Raw genomic sequence first — 27,018 nt, 5'->3', positions numbered from 1 at the left:
GTCATTAATTTACTTTATTGTATTGTAATGTCCTTGAGAAAGTCACGTCACACTTTTCTCATTTCACAGTATTTCTCTTTCGTGCTCGCTCGACCCTCTAGACATAGCAGCTAAATTCTTTCCAATCACCGTCTATTATCTTAAAAAAGGAGGCAAAAGACAATATTGTCCTTGACAGGATGGGAACAGTTTTAACGACTTTGATCACAGGTCTTCAGAACCATGACTGACCTAGGGTTAAACAACTTTTTTCCTTCCATAAGCGTGGGACTTTGTATCTATGTAAACAGCTGCTTTTACTCCTGAGAAGAGGTAAATTTCGGAAAATCTGAGTTAGTGAAATTCGGTTTTGTCTTCCGGTTGGCTTCAATCCAGCCAAGTTGGTAATAATGTCTTTGAGAAAGGCATGAATATCACGAACTCTCATTTCGTGCTCTTCAAATTTAATAGTTGGGTGTCTTATGATTTTTAATGAAACTTGTTTCGTGCCGGTGGCACGTAAAAAGCACCAACCGATCGTGGCTGTTGCCAGTCTCCCCTGGCACCTGTGCCGGTGGCACGTAAAAAGCACCTACTACACTCACGGAGTGGTTGGCGTTAGGAAGGGCATCCAGTTGGAGAAACACTGCCAGATCAGACTGGAGCCTGGTGCAGCCTCCTGGTTTCCCAGACCCCGGTCGAACCGTCCAACCCATGCTAGCATGGAAAACGGGCGTTAAACGACGATAATGATGATTGCATTCATGGCTGTGTGCTTAAGAAGCTCACTTTGTAACCATGTGGTTTTGGGTTCAGTCCCATTGTGCAGCACCCTGGGCAAATATCTTCTATAGCCCTGGGTTGATCAATACCTTGTGAATAAATATGGCAGGTGGAAACTGTGCAGAAGCCCGTCGTTTGTATGTCAATGTATTTATGCTTGTTCCCCCACCCATTTCTTAACAATTAGGGATCAGCAAAAAATATAAAATAACAGACTTTAAAAAAAATAAGTACTGGTGTAGATTTGTTCAATTTAATCCTTCAAGGCAGTGCCCCAGCATGGCTACGGTACAATGGCTGAAGCAAGTAAAAGATAAAAGATTTGTTGTAACTACTGAGAGCTGTACTGTAGCATTAAACGATGTTGTATTCTATTAAGTATGATCCCAGATTTAAGATTTAACCTGTTAAGATGTGTGTTGCATCTCATGGCTGTTACTAAGAAGCTTGCTTTGCAGTCGCAGGGGTCTGGGTTCAGTCCCACTGTGCGGCACATTGGATAATTGTCTTCTACTATAGCCTTGGCCCGACCAAAGCCTTGTGAGGTGATTTGGTTGCTGGACACTGAAAGAAGTCTGTTGTTTGTATTTGTGTGTATATCGAGGCCTTTGGTGATATGCTGTGCTTGAGAAGACCCGTCAAGCCAAGTGAAATCATAGTTGTGCCTGATGCTGGTGTCACATAACTGGCACATAGTGGGGCCTCATCATCATCATTGTTTAACGTCTGTTTTCCATGCTAGCATGGGTTGGACAGCTCGCTGCTTTTTACGTTCCACCAGCACAGGTGCCGGGCGAGGCTGGCAACGGCCATGATCGGTTGGTGCTTTTTATGTGCCACCAGCATGGAAGCCAGTCAAGGCGGCACTGGCATCGGCCACGTTTGGATGGTGCTTTTTACTTGCCACCGGCACAAATGAAAAATTTGGGAAAAACAATGTTATTGCAAAGGTGTCTAGCAAATAAATCTCCAAATTTTATTGCCTACCTATATAGGCTCCATCCATCTCGCGTCTCTTCAAGTGGAGACTTTTTGTTAGATAACACAGTTACTCCATGTACTGATAGAGCTCTTTCTGACTTACACTCTATCAACTTGAATCTGTCCCAGAGTTCAGTTTTGTGCCACCCCCTTCTTCCTTCTATTGATCAATGATCTACTTGCTATCGCCTCTGCCAATGCCCAATCCTATGGAGATGACACCCCACTTCATTCCTCCCTAACCATCTGTTCCCATGTGTCAGCCACTTAAAACTTAGACACCTCATACCAAACCATGGCAAACTGAGACCTCAAAAACATTCCCCAGTGGGGGTCATATCAACTGGTTGAAGACACAATCACTGTACAAATTAAGGAAGTACTCTTGTATCTCATCTCTCCTAATTCATAGGTGACGCATAACTAGGACTCTCAAATTGTTACAAATGTTGGGCTTCACAATGACTGATGATGATGATCATCATCATCGTTTAACATTCGCTTTCCATGGGTTGGACGGTTTGACTGAGGGCTGGCGAACCAGATGGCTGCACCAGGCTCCAGTCTTGATCTGGCAGAGTTTCTACAGCTGGATGCCCTTCCTAACGTCAACCACTCCAAGAGTGTAGTGGGTGCTTTTACGTGCCATCGGCATGGGGGCCAGTCAGGCGGTACTGGCAACGACCTCACTCAAATCTTTTTACACATGCCAACGGTACAGGTGCCAGTAAGATGATGCTGGTAACGATCCCGCTTGAGGAAGCCAGTTAGCCGCTCTGGCAACGATCATGTTTGGATGGTGCTCTTAGCACCCTACTTCATGGGGCACAAGTTCCATTCACTGACCCACATTGCTAAAACTACCTCTCTAAGACTGGTGATCCTTTTTATGGCAATGAAATACTTCATCTTCCACCAGTTGTTAAATCTCTACACAACTCAAATGAGACCCTCAATGAGTATTGTTCCCGCAAATGAAATGATGGTGTTACTGCCACACATATGCACATTTTGGACTAATGGAGCCATTCACTAGCACATTCACCACTATATTCCAGCTTCTAGTCCCCAGACATACCGTCTCTTTACTGCTTTTCTACAGACATCTGAGGGGCCTTTGCTCTTGGAGCTGGCTAATCTCATACCCTCTCCACCTTGGCTCACCTGTCTCTCATCTCTTCTTATCACTCATATTATCCCTTATCGGGATACACACTGAACACTTATCTTGATCTTTCCTATCCAGATTATCCTGTCTCTGTGTTCTCTCTTTCATCATATTTTTGCAACAGGTTCAACTCACAGTTAATGAAAAAGCCATTAGTCTCATTATTAGTCGTGGAGGGCTTGTGAAGGCACAGATCTTTCTTACAAATTAAACCATTAAAAATGGTATATATACTAGTTTCATATGTGACTGTCATGATAGATTCACCTTCAAATATTTGTCTGATTTAATCAATAAGACAACACAGTGTGGAGGCTATTACAGATATTATCTGAAGTGAGGAGTTGTCTGTACTTGTCAAGTGAAGGTTGATACAAAGTACAAATACGTTGACAAAACCAGATAACAGTGAAGCTAAGGAAGAAATCAATTTTAGTGTAAAAAAAAAATTTTTTTTAATCATCTTGAATTTGATACCAACCAGCCTCAGACTACTTTGGGTTCTCTGATAAGGACTTTGAAATTAAAATTAAGCCTTACAACACAATCTTATGTTAATTTATGTTTCAAATATCAGCTTGATATAATCTTATTTCTTTATTGCCCACAAGGGGCTAAACATAGAGGGGACAAACAAGGACAGACATAGGTATTAAGTCGATTACATCGACCCCAGTGCGTAACTGGTACTTAATTTATCGACTCCGAAATGATGAAAGGCAAAGTCAACCTCGGCTGAATTTGAACTTAGAACATAACGGCAGACGAAATAATTATTTCTTTACTACCCATAAGGGGCCAAACAAGGACAGACAAATGGATTAAGTCGATTACATCGACCCCAGTGCGTAACTGGTACTTAATTTATCGACTCCGAAAGGATGAAAGGCAAAGTCAACCTCGGCTGAATTTGAACTTAGAACATAACGGCAGACGAAATAATTATTTCTTTACTACCCATAAGGGGCTAAACACAGAGGGGCCAAACAAGGACAGACAAATGGATTAAGTCGATTACATCGACCCCAGTGCGTAACTGGTACTTAATTTATCGATACCGAAGGTATGAAAAGCAAAGTCGACCTCGGCGGAATTTGAACTCTGAATGTAACAGCAGACGAAATACCTATTTCTTTACTATCCACAAGGGGCTAAACACAGAGGAGCCAGTCCTCAGTCAAACCATCCAACCCATGCTAGCATGGAAAGCAGACGTTAAACGACGATGATGATAATGGTTGCATAACGAAATACCACATACCTACAAGTCATTAGTCTTTACACACCAGCTCCAGGAATGTGTATAATATGTAAATTGGTATATCCAACAGCTTTACACTGCTATGTATGGTGGCTATTTAAGAAATGTATTCGAAGATGTTTAATAGATTTGATGGCTGCTGGTGAAGGGGCAAAACCCCCCGAAATGTGGCATATAATATGCTCATTACCCATTTTTCATCTTCGATCTTATTGTTTATTTACGTCTAGCATCATGTATACGAAACGTGGTAGCAAAGATCAACACTGGCTTTAATTTCTATTGAATATCTGTAGAGATAACCTTAACGAATATTATATAATTATATATCTAAGAGAGGAGGAATTATGTACATTATTTACATTAGTTAACAACAAACAAGATGAGGACAAATATCCGTCAAATGTAAATAATGTATTCTCTTTTATTCGTGTATTTGTTTCAGTCATTTGACTGTGGCCATGCTGGAGCACCGCCTTTAGTCGAGCAAATCAACCCCAGGACTTATTCTTTGTAAGCCTAGTACTTATTCTATCGGTCTCTTTTGCCGAACCGCTAAGTTACGGGAACATAAACACATCAGCATCGGTTGTCAATCGATGATGGGGAGACAAACATATATATACATATATATACGTATACACACATATATATACATATACATATATACGACGAGCTTTTTTCAGTTTCTGTCTACCAAATCAACTCACAAGGCTTTGGTTGGCCCAAAGCTATAGTAGAAGACACTTGCCCAAGGTACCACACAGTGGGACAGAACCTGGAACCATGTGGTTGGTAAGCAAGCTACTTACCATATATATATATATACGTATACACACACATATACGTATACATATATACAACAGACTTTTTTCAGTTTCCGTCTACCAAATCAACTCACAAGGCTTTGGTCGGTCTGAAGCTATAGTAGAAGACACTTGCCCAAGGTGCCACGCAGTGGGACAGAACCTGGAACCATGTGATTGGTAAGCAAGCTACTTACCACACAGCCGCTCCTATGCCTATATTATATAATTGTTTTTAACATTTACTTTTAAATTGGCTATTTAAAATCTTGTCTTGGATCATCAAAATTTGTACTTTAAGTTTTACTCTGTAAAGTGGTTGGCAATAGGAAGGGCATCCAGCTGTAGGAACCTTGTCAAAACAGACTATGTAGCCTGGCACAGGTCTTCGATTTGACAGCTCCTGTCAAGCTGTTCAACGATGAGATGGTCATGGTTGGAGTGCTGTAGTTCACTGACCAGTTTGATTAGACCAGTGAAAGCATAACATCAGCTTTAGCATCTAAGGGAGAGAAGTTTTAAAATATTATTAGCAAGTCAATTTTTGTTTTTTAACATGCTCTTTTTATTCTTGTATTTGTTTCAGTCATTTGACTGTGGCCATGCTGGGGCACCGCTTTTTAGTTGAACAAATCGACCCCAGGACTTATTCTTTGTAAGCCTTTTACGAAAATCATGTCTAGTCATGTGTAAATATTATCTTACTTAGAAACAGGTTAGGGTTGCTGACAGGAAGGGCATGTTTGTGCTCCTCTCGTTATATTCACTTTATCTCCCAATCCTCCACTTAAACCCCGTCCTTCCTCTGAAGAGCACCAATCTTCCTGAATCCTTTACTTGCTAAGTTTTCTTTTTCCTACAGGCATTGTCTTGCAGCTGTAAGTTGACACTTGCACATCAGCTGCACTAATCAGATCAGTGCCAGAGAGACTGTGAAGGGTACAGGCCATGTCCCTTCTTTCAGCAGCAACTATAAAAGACAGAAATACAAAGTTTGGATGGTGCTTTTTACATGTCACTGGCACAGGGAACCAGTCAGGCAGCACTGACAACAACTCATGCATGAATGATGCTTATTGCATGCCACTGGCATGGGAGCCAGTCAGGCGGCACTGGCATCGGCCACAACTACAATTTCCATTTTTTATTTGATTTTTGATTTTGACACAACGGGGTTATCTGCTACATTGGAGTGCTCGTATATCTATATATATAAAGCTGAAGTTGTCTGTGTATGGAAAGTTTGGTAGCCTTCAACTAACACTATCTCCTCCGAGACCCTGCGGCACAAGTTGACCAAAATTGAGAGTATGATAGAAGAAGGCTTGCTGTTCCTTCCGTAGAAGAAAAAATTCAAATCAGACCATGTTAAGACCAAAAATTATTTACATCAAAAAGGTGCTTTTTTTTCTATGAAAATCCCTATTTTTTACGATTTTTTTACTGCTGTGTCGCCATTTTTCGGTGTATTTCAACCAGAAAAATGTTCACTTAAAGAGAATAACAAGCTACATAAGGGTCGAAACAAACCCGAGCAACGCCAGGCGAGTCTGCTAGTATATAATAAAGGGAAGAGGAATTCACTCAAGTGTACGCTACAGGTCGATCACATGATATGTGCTTCAGTTTGTACACATCATTACAGTGGTATGGTATTGTGTTCCTTTATGTGAAAAAGAGAGCTGTTTGATGAATAAAGATTGATATAGTACCAAACTGCATTAAGTATTGGGATTAAGATCAATTAAGACACTTGGAAGGGGTTGCTCCACCATGGCTAATAATAGGAACTTTGTTGTTAAGAAGGTTGTTTCCCAACCACTTCATTTTGAGTTCAGTTCCATTGGGTGGCATCTTAGACAAGTGACTTCTATTATAGCCCTGGGCCAATGAAAGCCTTGTAAGTGGATTTCATGAGTGGAAATTGCCCTTCATAGGTGGAAAGAAGTCATGTGTGTGTGTGTTTTCTTGTCTTGACACAGCACGATAGTTGTAAATGAATGTAACTGTGTTAGCTGTAAATGGTAGATTGGCTTTTTTTGAGTCACTTACAAACCATTATGTCAAGATATGGACACACACACAAAGGATTGGCAATGGGAAGGGCATCTGGCTATAGAATATCAACCTCAACAAATTCTATCTGATCCAGGCAAGCATGGAAAAAATAGATGTTAAAGCAATGATGATGATAACACACACACACACATTGGTAATGTTATGTTTTATCCAAAATAATAAGACTCTTTCTAACTCTCCACCATTTCCCTAAGTGGCTTTTTTAAAACAACTTCTGCTATAAATAATAGTTTGTATTTCAGAGAAATGCTTTGAAAATATGCATTGTTAGTAAAGACATGAAAAGCAGAATAATTCTAACTTAGCAGTGTTACTTTTAGAATATGGCCAACCCCACTGTTGATGAAATGAAAAGTAAGTAAAACAAGAGGAGTTAGAGAGCGCAAAGCTCCGCCAAGGCAACACCAATGTCCTCTCAATGATTAGCCAGTGATGATTTTTAAAATGAGAATATCTGAAATAAACTCGATTGCTCTCACAAATGAAAATACTAAAAATGAATCCAACTGCTCTCAAAAATTAAGTAAAAAAAAAACAAGGAAAATAATCCAGAATCCTTGTCTGATACCGGATTAATCTAATCAATTCATATTAGTCACGAGGCCAAACATTTCTGAAAGTTTCATCTGAATCCATCCAGTGGTTTTTGAGATACCGTCTCCAGGGACAAACGAACAAACAAACATGACTGAAAACAACACCTGCCTTCGCTAAGGTGGAGATAATTAAAGGAGAACAAAAAAAAAAAGAAAAAGAAAACTGGCGAAGTGATATTTTTGGTTTCTGTAAAGTAAAATAAATTTGAAACCATTATTATTTTGTAAAGTACAATAGACCAAAGCCCAACCCAAGCTTGTCTACAGTTGTCTGTAAACTGAGGGACAACAACACACAACCACAGAAACATTATAAAGGTGGTGGGGTGTGTGACAAGGTTAAAGATACAAGCTATGAATCAAAGTTCATTAAGAGGAAAATTGATTGCTTTGTGAGTTTATATAATGTGTGTGTGTGTGAGTATATATACATATATATATATGCAGGAGTGGGTGTGTGATAAGTAGCTTGCTTACCAACCAAATGATTCCAGGTTCAGTCCCACGGCATGGCACCTTGGGCAAGTGTCTTCTACTATAGCCTCAGGCTAACCCAAGCCTTGTCAGTGGATTTGGTAGATGGAAACTGAAAGAAGCCTATTGTATTTATATATATATATATATACACATATATGTGTGTGTGTGTGTATGTATATATATATGTATGTATGTGTGTGTCTGTTTGTCCACCCCAACATCACTTGACAACCGATGGTGGTGTGTTTACGTCCCTGTAACCTAGCGGTTTGGCAAAAGAACCAATAGAATAAGTACTAGGCTTACAAAGAATAAGTCCTGTGGTCGATTTGCTCGACTAAAGGCGGTGCTCCAGCATGGCTGCAGTCAAATGACTGAAATAAGTAAAAGAATAAAATATATATGCATACACACACACACACACACACACAATCACATTGTAAAAAATGTTGGTGGTGGTACATATGTGACCGAAAAGCCAATCAGACTGTGACCAGACTAGTTCGTATTGTTTGAATACTTGAATAAATGTATCAGGTATCTAAGTACTCTTGACTCACCTTTTAATACAAGTTTTATATAAATTGGTGTTGTAGTGAAAAAACTTGGCAGTTATTTGGATAAAACTAGGTCATTGAAATAATCTTCCTAGAAACATTTGGTGAGGACTGACAGATTGACATTGTATATTAATGTGTCCTAGACAGTTTTAAGCAGTCTATTGCCTTCATCATTATTAATTATTAATATTATTATTATTATAAAGTATTTTCCCTAACTTGGTGATGACAACTTGCTGAGTAACCTTGTTCATTTGCCATAAATGAAATATTTCATTTTATTTTCACAAAAATATTCTCTGATCTTTTATTTGTCGAAAATAACTGTTATTATTGCTGTTTTTGACCTAGAAATCAAATGATATTCCCTGGAAATTATTGATTTAATAAATCAGGATTTTGTTTTTATAACAACCTGTCGGTTATTAAAATTCAAATAATTTTAATTATGATTGCTTCTGACGAGGCGCAGAACTTCAGGTTTGAAATGAGTTGTTTGGATGTTCATGCCTAATTGAAGGGCAATCATTAATTCATCATCACCATCATCATCATTTAACATCCGCTTTCCATGCTAGCATGGGTTGGACGATTTAACTGAGGACTGGCGAACCAGATGGCTGCACCAGGCTCCAATCTTGATCTGGCAGAGTTTCTACAGCTGGATGCCCTTCCTAACGCCAACCACTCTGAGAGTGTAGTGGGTGCTTTTACATGCCACCAGCATGAAGGCCAGTCTGGTGGTACTGGCAACAGCCATGCTCAAATGGTGTTTTTTGTGTACCACCTGTACAGGAGCCAGTCCAGCGGCACTGGCAATAACCTTGCTTGAATATTTTAAAATCACACAGAGGCAGACTTTGACTTTTCATTTCTGCAGTGATGTCTTAGAATTTATTCTGTTGCTAAAGCTTTGTTCCATTACTAAACCATTTTAGGTCCTTGGCAAAAATACACCAATGTTTTCTTTATTTACCACTAAGGGTTCACAAAAAAAGAAACTTTGGAGATGGTACAGGAAAATACAATGTGGGGTTAAATAAATAGAAGTGTGTAAACAGTATTTCGTTTTTGGATTTGGTTTGCAATATTCTTTATGTGAATTCATGTGTTGAAGCATATTCTGTTGTGTCTGGGGAGAGTCATTTTCTTTTTGTGCCTTATAATGTAACACACTTACCGGTAAAATTCCCACTTTTTTCTTATTTTTATTTTCCTAAAATTTTCGTTGCGTCTTGTAACCTTTTCAATAGTCTTGACTTAAACAATAAAAACAATATAAATTCTAACAACGAAGACTTCCCCAAAAGTGGGAGATTTTCTAGGGCTACTTGTGGAAACCCCTACAAAAGCAATAAGTAAAGACACCAATAATATCACTCCTTCATCGCCTCTGCTCCATACTAGTTTCCACTGTATAAATTTGATGATTCAAATACTTATGAAAGGTGGTTTTAAAAAATGTTTTATTTAAAATTTTCTTTTCTTTTTTTTTTTAACGTTTGACCCCTTTTGATAAAACTTATCTGTCAATTACAAAGTGAAAAATGAAACCTATTTGGAGTCCTCTTATCTCAAACATATGGTCTGATGTACACAATATCTGTAATAAGGTCTAATTTCATGTATTAAAACTTGATTCTCTGACGACCCGAGTTATTAGTGGTTATTATATCTGCACTTTAATAATCAGCAGAGTATCATATTTGGTTTGAAGTATTTGACCCTTAAGCATTCAAATTACTCTGTGTCAAATGTCATGCTTATTTATTCACCTTGTTTTGAATTAACCATGCATTATCTTGGAGCTTGTAGATTTCAATGGTGTAACTGTTTAATTTTAGAATAACATTGTAGGGTCAGTTCGAGAGAACAGATCAGGCTGGTTAAACCCTTTAGCATTTCAGATTACTCTGTCAAATGTCATGCTTTTTTTTTATTCACAATGCTTTGAATTGATCATGTATTGTCTCTTGGCTTTGAGAGTCCAGTGGTGTATTTGCTTATTTTTAGAAAGTGGTTGGCGTTAGCTGTAGAAACACTGCCAGATCAGACTGGAGCATGGTGCAGCCTCCTGGCTTCCCAGACCCTGGTCGAACCATCCATCCCATGCTAGCATGCAAAACGGACGCTAAACGATGATGATGATGATTGTAGGGTAGGTGTGAGAGAATGGATCTGGCTAGTTTGCCAGTTTGAACATAAAACAGAATATTTGGGCTGGATATTGCCGGCCGGTTTAAATGCTAAAGGGTCAGAGAAGATTATTATTTTGAAGTATATACTACCCCAAGACACATATACCTGTCCTCTCTATACATTAAATCTTTCAAGTGACACAAAGCCACTTCCTTTCAATACTACACCCCTCCCTCCTAGTTGAGGAGTTTTTGTCTTGTGTGGCATTTGGTGACCCTGTTTGTGATGGTGTCCCATAAAATGCATTAGTGATGGTGCCACCATTTAAAGAACATTGGTAATGATATCACATAAAAAGTACCCAGTACACTCTGTAAAGTGGTTGGCATTAAGAAAAGCATTGAGTTGTAGAAACCAAGTCAACACAGACAATGGAACCTGGTGCAGATTCTGACATTACCAGATCCTGGCCTTGCCAGCTCCTGCCCTTGCCAGCTCCTGCTTAACCATCCAACCCATGCCAGCACAGAAAACAGATGTTAACTGATGATGTTGATATGACAGTTAATGATTTTTTCATTCATGGTACAGAACCATTGCCAAGATCGACTGTGCCTTTTATCCTTTTGAAATTGATAAAATAAGTACCAGTTGACTACTGGTTTCAATATAATCGATTATCATCTTCCCCCCAAATTTCAGGCCTTGTGCCTGTATTAGAAACCTGTTATTATTAAAGTGGTGAGATTACATCATGGGTTGGCCAAAGGAATATGGGTCCAACTGGAATGATTAGAGCAGTAGAATCCATTGGAGGTGGTTACAGAACTATTTCTTAAAGAAAAGGGTTTTTGCTGGAGTGGCTCAGTTTATTATTATTATTATTATTATTATTATATTACGGTGGCAAGCTAGCAGAATTGTTAGCATGCTGGGCGAAATACTTAGCGGTATTTAGCCTGCCGTTATGTTCTGAGTTCAAATTCCACCTAGGTCGACTTTGCCTTTCATCCTTTCGGGGTCGATAAATTAAGTACCAGCTACACACTGGGGTCGATGTAATCGACTTAATCTGTCTGTCTGTCCTTGTGGGTAGTAAAAAAATTTTAGCCCCTTGTGGGTAGTAAAAAATTAGGTATTTCGTCTGCCACTGCATTCTGAGTTCAAATTCTGCCGAGGCCGACCTTGCCTTTCATACTTTGAGGTGGGGGGAGGCCAATAAATTAAGTACCAGTTGTGTACTGTGGTTGATCTAATCGACTGGCCTCTTCCCACCAAATTTCAGGCCTTGTGCCTATAGTAGAAAGGGTTACTATTATTATTATTATTAAGGTGGTGAACTGGCAGAAACATTAGCGTGTCAGGTGAAATTCTTAGCGGTATTTCACCCATTGTTATGTTCTGAGTCCATATATACCACCAAGATCAACTTTGCCGTTCATCCTTTCAGGGTTGATAAATTAAGTACCAGTTGCATACTGGGGTCAATGTAATCAACCCATCCCCTCCCTCAAAACTGCTGCACTCATGGTAAAATTTGAAACCATTATTTTTCAATAATGATCGTTGACAGAGCGGCTATCTGGCCTCCATACCAGTGGCACGTAAAAGACACCATTCGAGCATGATCGTTACCAGCATCGCCCTACTGGCACCTGTGCCGGTGGCATGTGTAAAAGATTCGAGCAAAGTCGTTGCCAGTACCGCCTTACTGGCCCTTGTGCCAGTGGCACGTAAAAAGCACCCGCTACACTCTTGGAGTGGTTGGTGTTGGGAAGGGCATCCAGCTGTAGAAACTCTGCCAGATCAAGATTGGAGCCTGGTGCAGCCATCTGGTTTGCCAAACCTCAGTCAAATCGTCCAACCCATGCTAGCATGGAAAGCGGACGTTAAACGATGATGATGATGATATTTTCATCATCATATGTGAAATATATAATACAGCCATTGCATTCCATTGTTTCAGCTGTAGTTGAACTTGATATTTTGTTCATGAAAATGCACATATACTATTGTTGTCTCTTGACTGAAATTTGTCATCAGAAATCAAAGAACCATTGTGAATCTGATCTTGTGTTATTCTTACGCAACATTTTAAGAATAAACAGAAATGGTAAGGCATTGGATTACATGTCTTGTACTTTTTATTGCTTTCCTCACTCCAGCATTTTTATCTCAAGATCTGAGGTCAACATTTTCCCTCATTCTTTTGAGGTCATTAAAATCAGCAACAGTCATAAACTGTATATATGCAGGGTGGCCCCAAAGTAGGTTTCCAGTTATCACGTATGCACTTTAAATTGCTTTTAAAACATTTTATTACATTTAAATTTCTATCTTACAAACTGAAAAGGGAGATTGACAAAATTAACTAAATTAGCATAAAATAATGGTTTCATATTTTTTTTATAATTAAGATCTAAACTATTAATATATGAATGTGAAAGAGATAGTTGAATAACTGTAAACCTAGTTTTTGGCCACCCTGCATATATTTTTTATTTGTATGTGTGTGTATGTATATGTGAGTGTATGTGTGTGTATATATATATATATATATTATATATATATATATATATATATGTAAGTATTATTATCAATAATAAAAGGGTAAAATTAATTAATTATTAATTAATTTTACCAAGTATGTAAAAAGACCATTTATGGTATATTTAAAACAAAAAAAAATCAAACCAAATCAAAATAGATGAACATCAATGGAATTTGTATCTTTGTGGTTCCAGTACCGGTGGCACACAAGAAAACCATCCGAACGTGGCCGTAGCCAGTACCGCATCGACTGGCCTCCGTGCTGTGGGCACAACAAACACCATCTGATCGTGGCCGTTCGCCAGCCTCATCTGGCACCTGTGTCGGTGGCACATAAAAACACCATCCGAAGACCCGGCGACGTAGTCAGTCCACCTGTGCATACCTTCCCTCTTATGACACTTGTGAAGACCTGTTGAGGCAAGTGTGTGACACTTGTGAAGACCTGTTGAGGCAGAGGCAAGTGTGTGACACTTGTGAAGACCTGTTGAGGCAGAGGCAAGTGTGTGACACTTTGTGAAGACCTGTTGAGGCAGAGGCAAGTGTGTGACACTTGTGGAGACCTGTTGAGGCAAGTGTGTGACATGTGTGACACTTGTGAAGACCTGTTGAGGCAAGTGAAAATCAAACCAAATCAAAATAGATGAACATCAATGGAATTTGTATCTTTGTGGTTCCAGTACCGGTGGCACACAAGAAAACCATCCGATCGTGGCCGTTCGCCAGCCTCATCTGGCACCTGTGTCGGTGGCACATAAAAACACCATCCGAAGACCCGGCGACGTAGTCAGTCCACCTGTGCATACCTTCCTACTTATGACACTTGTGAAGACCTGTTGAGGCAAGTGTGTGACACTTGTGTAGACCTGTTGAGGCAAGTGAAAATCAAAATCAAATCAAATGTGTCGGTGGCACATAAAAACACCAACCGAAGACCCGGCAAGACTAGTCAGGCCATAACCCGTGGCCCCTACTTGGGACGTAGTCAGTCCACCTGTGCATACCTTCCTTCCTTCTTGTGACACTTGTGAAGACCTGTTGAGGCAAGTGAAAATCAAATCAAATCAAATCAAAATAGATGAACATCAATGGAATTTGTATCTTTGTGGTACACAAGAAAACCATCCGAACGTGGCCGTAGCCAGTACCGCATCGACTGGCCTCCGTGCTGTGGGCACGCAACAAACACCATCCGATCGTGGCCGTTCGCCAGCCTCATCTGGCACCTGTGTCGGTGGCACATAAAAACACCATCCGAAGACCCGGCAAGACTAGTCAGGCCATAACCCGTGGCCCCTACCTGGGACGTAGTCAGTCCACCTGTGCATACCTTCCTTCTTGTGACACTTGTGAAGACCTGTTGAGGCAAGTGAAAATCAAATCAAATCAAAACAAATCAAAATAGATGAACATCAATGGAATTTGTATCTTTGTGGTACCAGTGCCGGTGGCACACAAGAAAATCATCCGAACGTGGCCGTAGCCAGTACCGCATAGACTGGCCTCCGTGCTTTGGGGACGTAACAAACACCATCCGATCGTGGCCGTCCGCCAGCCTCATCTGGCACCTGTGTCGGTGGCACATAAAAACACCATCCGAGCGTGGCCGTCTGCCAGCCTCGTCTGGCACCTGTGTCGGTGGCACATAAAAACACCATCCGAGCGTGGCCGTTCGCCAGCCTCGTCTGGCACCTGTGTCGGTGGCACATAAAATCACCCACTACACTCTCGGAGTGGTTGGCGTTAGGAAGGGCATCCAGCTGTAGAAACACTGCCAGATCTGACTGGCCTGGTGCAGCCTTCGGGCTCCCCAGACCCCAGTTGAACCGTCCAACCCATGCTAGCATGGAAAACGGACGCTAAATGATGATGATGATTACGTTATATAATTAGGGTTCAGTAAAATAATTTACTTTACCACACACCGAAACTTTTAAAAATAGCAGCCAAAAAATCTTAGCCATTTCTTCTACTATAAGAAAAATCTCCCAGACAATGCATACTCAAAAATAATTCACACAGGTATAGAGGGAAAAATAACGAAAGATCACACGTACATAAGATTATATGTTAGTATATATATGAGTGTGTGTGTATATAGGTATGTATTTGTATATATGTGTTGATGTATGTATATAAATATATATATACACAGAGTGGTGCAAAAGTATGTATAGAGTTATGAAAAAAGAAAACATGTACAATACTCATTATCAAAAATATTAAGTTATGATAAAAGTATTATTATAGTTATGATTAAGGAATACTGACAATCTCAAAAATGAGGCTAACTAATTTAATATGCTAATAATTCTAATGAATTAAGTATTATAACATCAATGTGATACTTGCCGTATACCTACTTTTGTACCCCCTGTATATTTATTCACACACACACATATACATGTGTATGGATATATTACACCAGTTGTACATATCAGCACAACATAGCTCTATCTCCCTATCGTAAGATTTATATATTCTCTTCAGTACCCTGTCTTATTTGTTGCTGTCACATATATCGTTTTGTTTAGTCTTAAGAAATCCAGGCCTTTTTATCTTCAACATGAAACCAATCAAAAAAAGAAAAAGCAAAAAAAAGAGAGAGAGAGAGAGAAATCCCCAAATTCTTAGATAAGCTTTAGTGAGAGTAGTTTGGTATCGTATTAGCTGTGTCCTAGTTATTTATCTGAGTGGTAGAAGAAAGAATTTTCCAATTCATTTACTTTTGTTTGAAGCAGTCATTGTAGAATAAAGTAGATTAGCCTGGATTACCTCATTGAAACATCAATATTCTTCATCAATATTCTTTGACATTTCTTCAAGTACTATAACAGACTGTTTAATATTTTCTGAAATTACTTGGCTCTACTACTTTGAACTCATCGCCATTATCGTCATCATCATCGTTGTCATCATTTGATGTCTATTTTTCCATGCTCGCCTGGGTCACTAGGAAATTGTTGAGGCAAATTTTCTACAGCTGGGTGCCCTTCCTGTCACTAATCCTCACCTGCTTCCAAGTGAGGTAATATTTGTCCCATGGCCAGACATATTTTGCATGAAAGACCGGAGATGAACAGCATTGCTTGTATGATGATGATGATCATTTTACAATCATCAAAGCAAGAATACACACACATACAGACACATACTCATCATATATCTATGTGTAGTTGGAATTTACAAAAAACAAGATGAAGACAGGTGTGTAAACAACAAACAGGTGTATTAGTTTAACGCTTGGGAAGGTGAGAAAGTCTTTTACATTTTGAGCGTACACTCTTCAACAGAAAGAACACGAGAAAATAAACAGAGAATAAAAAAAAGCTTTAGTGGCTAGAGACAAGAGGCTTCTTTCACCTCCATCTCCCAAATCTACTCTCAAAACTTTGGTCAGTCCAGATCTATAGTAGAAGACAACTGCCTGAGGTGCTCTGTAGTAGGACTGAACCCAAGATCACATGGTTGGGAAGCAATCTTCTTAACCAAATAACCATTCCTGTGACTTAAGATGTAAGACAGTTCATGCGGCCCTTACTAGGATCTCTGAGACTGGTGAGAGGGAGGGAGGGAAGTAGCGATCTTCAAACTGCAAACTTGATTTGACTACTAGTAACAGAGAGAACTTTGTTAAGGGTTCCTGAGGGCCATTTTTTATTATTATTATGGCCAGATTCCAACCCAGGCTGCAGCAACAAAGTCTACTCTCCTCACTTCTCAGTCCATCATCACTACCTTGATGTCCTGGATACATTCCAGAGAAGTATCTGCAATCAAATTCTTGATGTGTGATGATGTTTTCCTTTTCTTACATCACCAGGATGTGGGTTCTACAAGACTAATTTGGATGCTACCAGTTAAGGGTGGCGAGCTGGCAGAAATGTTAGTATGCTGGGCGAAATGCTTAGCGGTATTTCGTCTGCCGTTACGTTCTGAGTTCAAATTCTACTGAGGTTGACTTTGCCTTTCATCCTTTCGGGGTCGATTAAATAACTACCAATTGCACACTGGGGTCGATATAATCGACTTAATCCGTTTGTCCTCTCTGTGTTTAGCCCCTTGTGGGTAGTAAAGAAATAGGTATTTCGTCTGCCGTTATGTTCTGAGTTCAAATTCTGCCGAGGTCGACTTTGCCTTTCATCCTTTCAGGGTGAATAAATTAAGTACCAGTTATGCCCTGGGGTCTATGTAATCGACTTAATCTGTTTGTCTGTCCTTGTTTGTCCCCTTGTGGCAATAAAAAAAATAAGAAACCAGTTAAGGGTGGCACACACAGTGACCAGATAGTCACAGCTGTCTTTGCCTAATCTTCTTGCTTACTTTCGGCAGGTCTCCATAAAGGCATTCATTTGACATGTGTCGCTACCACTTCACATTTAGGACTGTTTGTAGTATCCTTGTGTAGCATCCATTTAGCCCGTTTGATTATTTCGTTGTCAGTGTCCAACATCTCTTTGTTTTCCTCTTTCCCGCTGGGGTAGCCATTTATCTCTTCTACACCATGATACTTGTACCTGTCCCTCTCTCATTCTTTAAACTCTCAACACCAACCATGAAGCCACCTCCTTCAATACTCGTACATCCCTACTCAGTTCTCGGGTCCCATTTTGTCTTGCAGGTTACTTGGCAACCACACTAATGCTAGTGGCACACAAAAAAAAAAACACTCACTACATCTTGTAAAGTGGTTGGCATTAGGAAGGGTACCCAGCTGTAGAAACCATGTGAAAGCATTCATTGGAGTTTTGACATGGACTTTTGGTTGTCAGATCCTGTCAAATTGTTCAGTCCATGCCAACATAGATGGAGATTAAATCAAGACTAACACCTCAGACATAGGAAAACACTCCTAAATTGAAGATGCTCTCACTCGGCAGGAATAAAACCCAGGCAAATCAAATACGGCATACATCAAGAACAGTGTTAGTTCTATCAAAAAACATAAAATTCAAATTTCCACATTATCTAGTCATGACCTAATTATAAATTCAAGATGACTGACAAGGCAAACAGACCCTTATTTTAGGTCAATTTCTCTACCAAAATATCAAAGATAATATGCTCTAACTTAGAATGCCAACAGATTGGAGTACAGACTAGATGCTGAATCAAAGACACTGATGAAGTTGGCCTAGATTTCGTTGTGGGGTCACTCATAGCCATGTGCAGGAGTTCAAGCATTTTTAACCCCTGGGTAGTAGCATTCAAGTGTCTCTGGAAGATGAACAAATGAAGTGTATCCACCCCTTGCTAGCATGGAAAGTGGACATTAAAAGATGGTGATGATGATATCGTAACCTAAAGATTGCTACTCATAGCCAGAAATGTCATTTTGAGAAAAATGCAAAACACACTATGCTCATCTACACAAGGATAATATCCACATTTTAGTGAAATATTTGTAGTTTTGCACAGTCTAATAGCACTAAGAGGCATATCCTTTGCTGTTTTTCTGAGATTTTGCTGTCTGAAATCTGAAGAATTAGTCTTGCCTTAACCCTCATGTTACTGTATTTCTGTTGAGATGCTCTGTGTTTCTTTCAATTACTTTAGATATAACATAGTATTTAGTAAAATAACTTATCATTAAGCTAGTGTGAGGAACATAAATTGTGACTAAGGTTTGGTGGAATATTTTAATTCAGAACTTATGAAAACAAGACATTTGTACTACAGAGCCAGATGTGGTTTCAGTCGGGTTGGTATCAAAAGGGTTAAATTAATCATTTGCTAACCCTTTTGTTACCATATTTCTGTTGAGATGCTCTGTGTTTCTTTCAATTACTTTAAATATAAGAAAGAATTTAGTAAAATAACTTAGTTATCATTAAGCTAGTGTTAGGGACATAAATTGTGACTAAGGTTTGGTGGAAGATTTTAATTCAAAACTTATGAAAACAAGACGTTTGTACTACAGAACCAGAGCCAGTTTCAGCTGGGTTGGTAACAAAAGGGTTAAACAATGATGATACCATATATGGTAAATGATTCTCAATACTATAAATACTTCATCCTCAAGATAGCCAGAAATTATTTAACCTAATGGCTGGGTTTTCAAATGAAATATCTACAGAACAGTTGGGAGTAGCCAACAAATTTTTGATAATCAATTCAATACACCTGGCCTCGCTTACCTGATTCTGCAACAGCTTATTCACAAAGCAGCACTGGATTTTGCAAATAAGCTTTTGCAGGACCAGAAATTTCAGGGCCATGTGTTTTGAATTGATTATTTGTCCGCTTAGGAGTGGCTGTGTGGTAAGTAGCTTGCTTCCCAACTACATGGTTCCGGGTTCAGTCCCATTGCATGGCACCTTGGGCAAGCGTCTTCTACTATAGCCTCGGGCCGACCAATGCCTTGTGAATGGATTTGGTAGACGGAAACTGAAATAAGCCCGTTGTGTGTGTGTGTGTGTATATATATATATATATATATATATATATACATTTGGGTTTGTTGCCCCAACATCGCTTGACAACTGATGCTGGTGTGTTTAGGTCCCTGTAACTTAGCGGTTCGGCAAAAGAAATCAACAGAATAAGTACTAGGCTTACAAAGAATAAGTCCTGGGGTTGACTTGCTCAACTAAAGGTGGTGCTCCAGCATGGTCACAGTCAAATGACTGAAACAAGTAAAAGAGTAAAGAGTACTCCTGATTTAACAGAAAATAATTTAGTCCCAGCTATCCAAATAGTTTAGATCAGGGGTTCTCAACCATTTTTGATCTAAGGACCCTGTTTGATTGCTATTTTATTCTGGGCCCCTTATAGCCATTTGATGATTAAAAATTAGTTTTATAGATACTTCTTTCAAAATTCCTATTTTGCTTTTCGCGCATTGTGTTGGTTGAACTATGTGAAATGTTGGAGAAAGTAACTTAGCTGTTCCTTGCAATAGGAAAATCTAAAGCAAAATGTTTTTCAGGGCCCTTAAGATACTATTGTGGATTCCCAATTTACTGTTTGGTTGCATGGACCCACAAAACCTTACATGGACCTTCAGGAGCCATATGGACCCCAGTTGAGAAACCCTGGTTTAGATGATCAATTTACTATTTGGTTGCATGGACCCCAAAAAATCTTATATAGGTGTAGGAATGGCTGTGTGGTAAGTAGCTTGCTTACCAACCACATGGTTCCGGGTTCAGTCCCACTGTGTGACACCTTGGGCAAATGTCTTTTACTATAGCCTCGGGCTGACCAAAGCCTTGTGAGTGGATTTGGTAGACGGAAACTGAAAGAAGCCCGTCGTATATATATATATATCTATGTGTGTGTACATGTTTGTGTGTCTGTGTTTGTCCCCCCAACATCGCTTGACAACTGATGTTGGTGTGTTTACGTCCCCATAACTTAGCGGTTCAGCAAAATAAACCAATATAATAAGTACTAGGCTTACAAAGAATAAGTCCTGGGATCGATTTGTTTGACTAAAGGTGGTGTTCCAGCATGGCCACAGTCAAATGACTGAAACAAGTAAAAGAGTAAAAAGAGTATGGACCATATGGACCCCAGTTGAGAACCCCTGGTTTAGATGATCATAACTGAGATGGTTTTGCTCCGTACCTATTTACATTCAGGTAGACTGTGCTTGCAATAATTAAGTACTTTAAAACCAGTGTTGGATTGTTGACACCGATTAAAGTACAAACTACTAACTCGATTAAGTACACTCACTGTTACTCTGTAAATAATAATTGCATGTGCTTAGGCTGTCATGGATTTTCTAAATATTGTTGGAAGCAGTAACTGCAGCCAGTGAAGCAGTTATTTTTAGTGGGAAGCTGTCATTTCTGCTACTTAAATCACTCAGCTGTGAAGCGGTTGCGGCATTTAACTTCAGATAGACAGGTTGTAACAATTGTGATAAGCTGTATACTGTGCTGGCATTTTGTGAAAGATGAGGACGATGATGGCGATGGTGGCTGCTGCTTGCTGCTGCTTGTTTGTTTGTTTGTTTGTTGAGCGAAGCGGTCATCGTCCCAGAGCTCACAAGATCGCACCTCAGGATTGTCAGAAGTCCGAAACGTGGTCCTTTGCTATTCGTAAGACCCACAGAAGAGAAAGCAGGTCAACCCCCGACACCGAGAGCATCGACGGATGGATGAATGCGCATCCAGGCTCAGCGGTTGCATAGGAAGTCGGGGACAAGAAACAGGAAGAAAGAGTAAGAGAAAGTTGGAGCGAAAGAGTACAACAGGGGTCGCCACCACCCCCTGCCAGAGCCTCGTGGAGCTTTAGGTGTTTTTGCTCAATAAACATACACAATGCCCGGTCTGGGAATTGAAACCACGATCCTCCAACCTCGAGTCCACTGCCCTAACCACTGGGCCATTGTGCCTCCACTGCTGCTGCTGCTGTGGCTGCTATTGTTTCCAATTTTGGTACAAGGCTAACAGTTTTGGGGTAGTGGTTAAGTAGATCAAGGCAATGCCACTGCTCAACTGGTACTTATTATATTAATTCCGAAAGGATGAAAGGCTAAGTCAACCATGGCAGAATTTGAACTCAGAATGCAAAGACGGATGAAATACCACTAAGTACTTTTGCCTGGCATGCTAACAATTCTGCCAGCTTACCTCCATAACCACCATCATCATCATCTAACATCTGTTGTCCATGCTGGCATGGGTTGGACAGTTTGACCGGGCTAGCACGCTGGAAGGCTGCACCAGACTCCAGTTTGATTTGGCATGGTTTCTACGGCTGGATGCCCTTCTTAACACCAACCACTCAGAGTGTAATGGGTACTTTTACATGCCATTTGCATGACACCGGCACTGGTGCCAATTTTTGTGACACCGGTATCTGCCATGACTGCGATTTAGCTCAGCTTGATGGGTCTTCTTCTCAAGCATGACAATGCCAAAGGTCTTGGTTATTGCCTCCGTGAGGCCCAACACTCAAAAGGAACTCAGTCACTTTGCTGCCGTGAGGCCCAAGTCCTTTCTATTAAAGGCACAAGGCCTGAAATTTTTGGGTCAGGAACTAGTCGATTACATTAACCCCTGTATTTCATTGGTACTTAATTTATCAATCTTGAAAGGATGAAAGGCAAAGTTGACCTCAGTGGAATTTGAACTCAGAACGTAAAGATAGACAAAGTACCACTAAGCATTTTATTCAGCATGTTAAAGATTTTGCCAGCTTACTGCCTTAATAATAATAATAATAATAATAATAATTAATTAATAATAGTGTTAACTGAGAAAGAAAGGAAACGATACTGGATCATAGATATAGCATGTCCAGTTGATAACACAATGCCCAGTTTGGGAATCAAACCCGCAATCTCGTAATCATGAGTGCAACACCTTAACCACTAAGCCATGTGCCTTCACAAATATATACATATACACACACACACACATATATATATATATATATATATAAATGCTGGTGGCGTGTAAAATGTAAAAGCACCTGTTACACTCTTGGAGTGGTTGGCATTAGGAAGGGCATCCAGCCATAGAAACCATGCTAAATCAGAGACTTGACCCTGGTGCAGCCCTCTGGCTTATCAGCTCCAGTCAAACCGTCTAACCCATGCCAGCATAGAGTGCGGACGTTAAATGATGATGATAATATATACTTTCCTTCACACAGTTCAGTAATTATATTCCTTTTATATTGAATAATATGAGAAGTTTACACAACTTTTGACTTCCTGGCACACTAAATATCCAGTCAAAATTATTGGTGCACTTCAAATGTACAATTAAAAGTTACTAGAGCATCTCATTGAAAATTAATAACAGCAATCTTATAGAATAAAATGAAGAAAACCATTGCTAACTTTATTAAAACTTATAACATAATTATAAATAACATGCTTTTCAAAATGCTTATGACAGCATGAGAATGTGCAATTATTATTTGGTGGTAGAGTTGGTTAAACCAGTAGTTTGTACTTTTATTAAATTTCAGTCCTGTGCTGTCACTGATTAAAGTACTTAATTCTTGTTGGAACAGTTTACCTGGATGTAAGTAGGTACAACATCATCATCATCATCATCATTTAACGTCTGTTGTCCATGCTGGCATGCTGGAAGGCTGTGCCAGGCTCCAGTCTGATTTGGCATGGTTTTCTACAGCTGGATGCCCTTCCTAGTATGAGCCACTCCAAGAGTGTAATGGGTGTTTTCACGTGCCACTGACATGACACCAGTATAGCCATGATTGCGATCCTGCTCAGCTTGATGGGTCTTCCTCTCAAGCATGACATAATGCCAAATGTCTTGGTCTTGTAATTATTTAACCTTTGTCAGCTATTAACAACCATGAAAATGTCACCCATAATTATGGCCCTAGTATCGATCTATTGCATTTCAATCTATTTTAGATTTAGGGTTAGAGTTAGGGTTAGGGGTTGGGAAAGGGTATCTTTTTTCTTCACAAATGTAAATAAACCCAATCTGTTTCTTAAAGGAGGGACATATTCATTATGCACAGAATGTTATTTACCTAAATGGACGCCAGTGATTGGTTAAAATTGCCGAAATTAAAGATGAAATATGTTACAACATATAGAATTTTCTCAATAAAGCCAAGAGAAAAAGATGTTTTATAAACACATTCTACCAGTATATGAAGTTTAAAACTTTTTAGTTACCTAGAAATTATGTTACAAAGTGCCATTCAAAAGGAAGAGATCCAATACTACAAATAATGCTTAAGATTTAAAATAATCTGGGTTCAGGTTTTATCAAAAAAATAATAACTTTTTAGAATTAATGACTAATATGTCTATCAAACGACTTCGATATTATTTCGGCTTGTATGTCAAATCACAAAGAAAGGGGCATGATCGGCCAAGATATCTTGAAGAAGTTCATTGAAATTGAATAAACAGGAACATCATAATTTACAGAATTGGTAATTTTTTTTTTATTATAAATTTCAAATATTAGGAACTTTGATCCATGTGTCACCTAAGTTCTTTTGGGGCTATACGTGATAAACACTTAATGTTTGTATTTATATTATTATTATTATTATTATTATTATTGAGTGAGAGAGCAGTTCATGCCATCAAAGTGACACTGGGGTAAAATATACGAAGCCCAATATACCCATCATGACTACCCGTCTGATAAAGGTACACCAGGCACATGCATCACAACCATATGTGCGCGACATGGTGATCTCATATCAAGATAAACAGCACATGACCTTGCAGGTGAGGCCCAGTTAGAATTTTCTTCAGGTTGAGTAGCCCATCCTGCTCAAAAGGTCCCTGAATAAGGGTTGCTTTAGGATGTTGAACGAAACCCCTATGTTTCCAGAGGTGAACCATTCAAACTCCAAAGAATCCCTCTTAACACATGGCCATGATGCTCCCCCACTACTATTATTATTATTATTATTATCATTATTATTATCATTATTATTATTATTATTATTATTTATTATTATTATTATTTATTATTATTATTATTATTATTATTGAGTGAGAGAGCAGTTCATGCCATCAAAGTGACACTGGGGTAAAATATACGAAGCCCAATATACCCATCATGACTACCCGTCTGATAAAGGTACACCAGGCACATGCATCACAACCATATGTGCGCGACATGGTGATCTCATATCAAGATAAACAGCACATGACCTTGCAGGTGAGGCCCAGTTAGAATTTTCTTCAGGTTGAGTAGCCCATCCTGCTCAAAAGGTCCCTGAATAAGGGTTGCTTTAGGATGTTGAACGAAACACCTATGTTTCCAGAGGTGAACCATTCAAACTCCAAAGAATCCCTCTTAACACATGGCCATGATGCTCCCCCACTACTATTATTATTATTATTATTATCATTATTATTATTATTATTATTATCATTATTATTATCATTATTATTATTATTATTATTATTATTATTATTATTATTATTATTATTATTATTAAGGTCAGTAAGCTGGCAAAATCATTAACATGTTGAATAAAATGCTTAGTGATACTTTGTCCATCTTTACGTTCTGAGTTCAAATTCCATTGAGGTCAACTTTCATCCTTTCGAGATCAATAAATTAAGTACCGCTCCTAAAATTTCAGGCCTTGTGCCTTCAATACAAAGGACTTGGGCCTCAGGGAGGCAAAGTGGCTGAGTTCCTTTCTAGTGTTGGAATATATAAATATCTATCCACATTCTGGAAAATAACAAGCATTGAAAGAATTTATGCTGTCTTATATTTCCGTTCTAGGGCGCCTTATTTGCTGGTAATAGTGTTGCGTGCATTGTGATAACATTATTGAAGATTGATTCCCTCAGTCTGACGTTTACAGCAGAATTCAAGAGAGATAACTCCTCCATTTCGTTTAAGTTATCTCCCCTGAATTAAATTTCAAACGAAATGATTGTCATAGCTTTTGAGGTGTTACTCTCCTCTTTTACTTGTTTCAGTCATGTGACTGTGGCCATGCTGGAGCACCGCCTTTAGTCGAGCAAATCGACTCCAGGACTTATCCTTTGTAAGCCTAGTACTTATTCTATTGGTTTCTTTTGCCGAACCGCTAAGTTACGGGGACGTAAACACACCAGCATCGGTTGTCAAGCGATGTTGGGGAACAAACACAGGCACACAAACATATACATACATATATATATATATATATATATATATGACGGGCTTCTTTCAGTTTCCGTCTACCAAATCCACTCACAAGGCTTTGGTCGGCCCAAGGCTATAGTAGAAGACACTTGCCCAAGGTGCCACGCAGTGGGACTGAACTCGGAACCAATGTGGTTGGTAAGCAAGCTACTTACCACACAGCCACTCCTATGCGTATATCTTTTCAGTATTATATTTGTATTTGTTTTTCTACCAGTATGGGTCCTCATATTTTAACATTTCCCTACCCATGGGCCTATATTGTTGCACCAAGCTTTTTTCTTTTTTTAAAAACTGTTCATCGGGTATAATTCCAGTATTTTATGTTTTCTCTAAAGTTAGTGTTAGGTCCTTGTGCAACTCTAGCTACACTTGATGAAGCGGCTCTATGATCTAAGGAATTCCAATCGTGACCATCTGCCTGTTATTTTTCTTTCGAGCATTTGCCAACATATCCTAAATTTTTAAAAAGGGGTAGTGTGATTTGACATATTTGATTGCTATTTCTAACAGGTTGAGTTACCGTGACATCAAAGCTTCCTTATTGGCATAAGCTAATGGATCATTTAAAATTATTATAGTTTGAACCACTTCAGTTCTATATTTAAGAGATGAGGAATTATGTACAATATTTACATTTGACAGATATTTGTCCTCATCTTGTTTGTTGTTAACACAACGTTTCTGCTGATATACCCTCCAGCCTTCATCAGGTGTCTTGGGGAAATTTCGAACCTGGGTTCTTCCTAAGGTATTTTTCGATGTTGTTGTTATTATTATTATTATTATTATTCAGGTCACTGCCTGGATTCGAACTCAGAATCTTGGGGTTAGTAGCCTGCGCTCTTAACCACTACGCCATATGCCTGTAGTAGCCTAATTCCTCAACCTGAATGTACATGCGTGTGTAAAATATATAAGAAGACCAAAAAAAAAAATTTATCACATCTGTAATTACCAATTACAATTGTTTCTGTACCAAATATGTTTTTAGCGCCAGTTCACACAATAGATCTGAGTGAAAATTTGCA

The 27,018-nt window shown here is 39.2% G+C and overlaps 1 protein-coding gene and 1 long non-coding RNA gene across 2 annotated transcripts in view; one reads left to right on the top strand and one right to left on the bottom strand.

The window, feature by feature from the left end:
• LOC115210982 (succinate--CoA ligase [GDP-forming] subunit beta, mitochondrial) overlaps positions 1-27,018 on the top strand; it is a 74,360-nt gene that overhangs the window by 2,780 nt on the left and 44,562 nt on the right. The window lies entirely within an intron of this gene.
• On the bottom strand, positions 10,577-12,737 carry LOC118762903. Its single transcript, XR_004998654.1, has 3 exons — positions 12,725-12,737; positions 11,829-11,833; positions 10,577-10,660 (listed from the first exon to the last, which is right to left on the bottom strand). It is a non-coding gene; the product is annotated as an uncharacterized LOC118762903 (long non-coding RNA).

Source organism: Octopus sinensis, linkage group LG4, assembly GCF_006345805.1.
Source record: "Octopus sinensis linkage group LG4, ASM634580v1, whole genome shotgun sequence".
In the NCBI taxonomy this organism is placed as follows: domain Eukaryota; kingdom Metazoa; phylum Mollusca; class Cephalopoda; order Octopoda; family Octopodidae; genus Octopus; species Octopus sinensis.
The sequence above is the reverse complement of the archived record's forward strand: the minus strand, read 5'-3'. Positions and strand labels throughout refer to the sequence as shown.